The sequence below is a fragment of the Beta vulgaris genome, chromosome 2 (genome assembly GCF_026745355.1).
Source record: "Beta vulgaris subsp. vulgaris cultivar EL10 chromosome 2, EL10.2, whole genome shotgun sequence".
Lineage (NCBI taxonomy): Eukaryota > Viridiplantae > Streptophyta > Magnoliopsida > Caryophyllales > Amaranthaceae > Beta > Beta vulgaris.
In genome coordinates this window covers 9,774,315-9,779,314 of record NC_079203.1, presented here as the reverse complement: position 1 = coordinate 9,779,314, position 5,000 = coordinate 9,774,315, and positions in this window count along the sequence as shown.

Sequence of the window (5,000 nt, the reverse complement as noted above, 5' to 3'; positions counted from 1 at the left end):
ACCACCTTGCTTTGCTATCTTTGAATATAAAGATCATTTCTTTTTCTTTTTATTTTGTGGGTCTGTTTCTTTGTGATTTGAGTATCTAGGTTGAAGTTATATTCTCAGATTGTTGAGTTTATTTTGATTCTTGGATTCTAAAGTGGGTTTTTACTGTATTTTTTGTGAGCAAAAATGTACATCAGAGATGGCTTCAATGTACATCATTGATGGCTTAAATGTACATCATTGATGGTTTCAATGTAACAGAGGTATAGTCTCAAGGCTACAAAGATTTCTTAAATGAAATCTAATTTCATTGCAATAATAGTCATAATGCTCTTGATCTTTTAACCTATTTTATTGTATTATTGAAAGTTTGAATAAGAGCATTTTCAGATTGGTGGGGACTAAAGTGCATGTTTCCAAAATAAATACTAGGATCTGAACAAAGTTTATAAGAGTAAAATATAATAAAACAAAATGTTTACCATGACTACAAGATTATGAATTTATGGTGTTCATTAAAAAATGGAAAAATTCATTGTTGATCATCTTGATGGAGTATAAGAGAAGGAAATGCTATAGTTTTCCCTCATTTTGTACTCACTAATCAGTTAACCTAAGACGCAATGGATATTATTGCTTGAATGTTCATCAAAGATGGCTTCAATGTACATCATTGATGGCTTCAATGTACATCATTTATGGCTTCAATGTACATGAGAGGGTATAGATAGTCTCAAGGTTTCACAAAGTGCAACATGTAGATACACTAACTTCTTTGTCTCATCTGCTTGAAATACATGCCAATTGTAAGCTTTTGTTGCTGGTACTTTTGTTCTTATCTTCTCTTCCTCACTATGATGACACAAATCTGGTATGATACATAAAAGATACTTCTATGATAGAAGGGGGAAAAAAGAGGTGAAAACAGAGTTGAAGATGTACTAGAAAATGTTGATGTTGAATTTTTCCCACCAACACTCTCCCACCACTAAAATTTTAAAGATCATGTTGATCAGCTATCAAAAGTTCCATGATCCTACATGGTTGTCTATCGTCTACTCGTCTTGGTAGACTTTAATGTGAATCATGGTAGCTACGTTGCTAGTATTTGGTTGCGTGCCTAAACGCAACAATTTCGATGTTACGTATCATATTGAGGCATACACAGAAGAATAATAAGGTGAAGAGTTATAAAAAGGTAGAGAGAAGAGTATGGAGCAATGTGGGGAAGACAAATAAAGATAGAAGAGAGAGAAAGATGTGGAAATTAAGGCATTCACAAAAGATGCATGAAATTATGCGAGGGAGGAGGGATCAAAAATATTGGAAGAAAATGCTAGGAGAAAAAGGGAGTGCAATATTATCAAGATGCTGCCCTTAAAGGTGGACTCTTCAATGACCTTAAACAAATTATTATTTGTTGGGTTGTTTTTTATTTGGTGAAGCCGAGTGAATGCGTAGTGATGTAGACGGAATTTGATTTGAGGTAATAGATAGTGTTATGTTCGTCCAATTAAATCAGGTTGTCTCTTTCAATTATAGATCTATCATATGAATTGTATATACTTTCTCGCTCATCTCTCCACATAACTTAAGAGTGATTGTTATAGTTGAATTTTTCTGCTTTTTATAATATATGTCTTGAATGTAAATTTACATTTTCAAACTATTGTAAACAATTTCAGTTGCTATGTTAGTATGGCTCACAATTTTTCAAATTCCGTAAGTTATTATAAGTATATTAGAAAATTACACCATACCCAATTATTTACCCATATGAAGTCATATAACCAGCTAATGTATCTAGTATTGTAGCTTAACATTGTGGTTTGTTTATTTGCTCTCCAGGATATCTATGTTTCATTTGGTGGACTCTTGATGATGCTCAGGGTGGACAAGAGTGTCAGTAAACACTTTGATCCTAACTGGATCAAAGAGTGTTCCTTTTGATGAAGAGAACTCAGTAGGCTTCTCAACTTTAGGAGCATATAATCTGACTTTATTAAGTTGTACAATCGTTTCTAAAACAATGTATTGAGTGGTGGATTTGTGTAAATTATCTATGCATTATAGAGCATTATTTGTTTCGCTGATGGCACATGAAGTATATATTAGTGTTGTACTCCAAGTTCACATAGCATCAATGGATGAGGAAGTTTGATGTAGAAGGTTAAGGATTTTACTTCCTACATTTGCAAATTTTGGTCTTTCTTGTAACAAGATGATGGTCTTCCTCACTACTCCCTTGAGTAGTAGTGAATGTACACCAATCTCTTGATTTGCAGACTTTAATAAACAAGATGATGGTCTTCCTCACTACTCCCTTGAGTAGTAGTAAATGTATCCCAATCTCTTGATTTGCATACTTTCATAAGAAAATACCACACTATTCCAAGTACAATCAACAAAGCACTCACAAAAACACAATGCTATTAGCAACCACCATAATATAGATTCAAAAAGGAATATGAATTATTTTATTTGGTATAAACATGATGACATTTTATTTCCTTTCAAACTATATAGTTTCTCACAAAATGGAAATTGAATCATTTTTATTGCTACTGTTTCCCGCTCGCTCGGACCCTAATGATCTCGTGTGGAAGAAGGTGAACTGTGTACCCCTTTCGTAAACATTAATAAAACTATTTTCGGGCTTCCATGATCTATATTTTTGCTTCTTCATATTGATAATGTTCGTACAAAAGTTTCTCAAACTAAAGCTATAAAAGATGATTAAGTTTATTATGTTCAACTTATTTACTTATGTACATCATCAGTGACTTGAATGTACATCACCAATGGCTTGAATGTACATCACCAATGGCTTAAATGTACGCACATATATTTACTTGTTTTCAAATCTCAATCCCACTGCTGATTTTTTTTAATTAAAATGAATTATAATGGGAAGTGAGTCAAGAAATGAATTGCATTATGGGAAAAAAATTATAACAAGTGTATAATTTAAAAGTATATTTCGAAAAGAGTGTATCAAGATCTCATATGACTGTATTTGTTTTTGAGTTTAATCACAAAAGACAGCCGGTGAAAAGTATATGTATATGAATACTGCAATAGTCCAAATGATGCAATAATAATTAAAAATTATTGAAGTACTTCAAAGAGAGAGTTCTCATGTTTTACGGATCTCTTTGATTTGCGAACTAATTATATTTGTTAACCAAAACCACATTGTTCATTCATTCCTTTATAGAAACTAAACTAGTATTTAATGAGAACTGGTTGAATTTGCAGTTTCCTGCTTTTTTAGTGAAAAACCACTGGAAAAACCCACATAAAGCTTAATGAGAAGTACTCTAAAACCTCGCACCTGCTTCCTGTGATGAGTTTGTCAAACGACCTTAATCTTTTTTCGTTTAGCGAATTGCACACTAATTGATCTTCATTAGATAGGGTAAAACAGTAATTCTAGGCTTTTATGATATTCATAAACAATGTTCATAAGGATGCATGAGTTTCGATTAATGTTCAAAAGATACTTCTTAATCTTGAGACCTTGGGGGCATTGATATAGGAGGAGAACTACTGGCTTTTATAGTTTAACATATGAACATGTGTTATCAAAAGGTGAACTAATTCTCTACTAACCTATTGTTTTTTTTTATAAATAATCATTATCAACAACAAAATAAAAGAAGGAAAATCGAAGACCGGAAGAACATCACTTATAGCTTGAATGTACATCACTGATGGCTTGATTGTACATTACTGATGACTTAAATGTACATCACTGATTAAAAGCATAACTACCGGGACACAAGAAAATTTTAGTCAAGAAGTATACTCCACACTATAATCATGAAAACCAAATATGTCTTACATAGACCAAATTGTGTTATGACAATTCATGCACAACCAAAATTCTCAAAAAAGGCTTATACACATGAAATTCTAAATAAATCTTGTAAAAGTATGCATCTCTTTATTTCCTTCCAGAAGATATGGAAAATTTCCTCGCAATACAAATTCTTCCAAGTTGCTCACTAATTTCATCGCCTTAGCATTCTTCAACATAAGTTGTTTGACCACCTTGGAGTCATCCTTCAAGATCTCACAACAATACTTGACTCTCAAAGTTTTCAGAAAATGAGCCTAAATAAACATATATTTTATTATCTTTAGCATCAAATATAAGTAGGAAAAAGAACCTAGCTATAAACGCACATTATTAATACTATTATAAATTATGTTCATGAAAAGAACAAAGTACTTGAGATGAATATCAATAAAGTACTAATATTAACGCGTAGCCGCCAATAATTTTCATTTAGTATTTCAGTAAGCATCCTTTGGTCAATAATATCAATCTTAGAATGCTTGAAGTTGAAACATAACACTACATAAGAACCACCTTGAAGAATAGGACAGATTACCTGCGATAACACAATATGGGATTTAGCACTCAACACCTAAATTACTTAACAAGATAAACATTCACCACCTGACAGGAATGGTGCTAATTTCTGGACTTGCTAGTTTATACTTTTTCATAGTCATTAACCAACAAATGCATTTGCTTCAACAACTGAAACTAGTTCATGATTACTTATATTATGACAATAAGACTACAACTCTACAAGTATTATTTATCTGACCTTGAATTCATGCACAAGCATTCTCCCCATGTCAAATGTGAGTTTATCACAAAGAACCTTATACTATTTTAGGGTGTAATCCTAAGTTTTCAATTTTGGAATTCCAATAGTCTCCTAAAACCTAACATATAATAATAAGGCAGATGTAGTTAATCTACTTACTATTGATGCTGATGTTCTGCTTTTTTTTTTCTTTTGATCCTTTTTATTTGTTTATGACCAACTGATTAATATAAAAGTTAGTGGATAGTTTGATAGCTAACCCATAACACTATTTCGATAACAACATAGAAGGAAAGGAAGGGACGGGAAATAAAAGGGGAAGGGGGGGTCGAGGCCTATATTTTTAACTTGTTGATAATATCTAGAATTTTAAACGAACTAACAAATAAG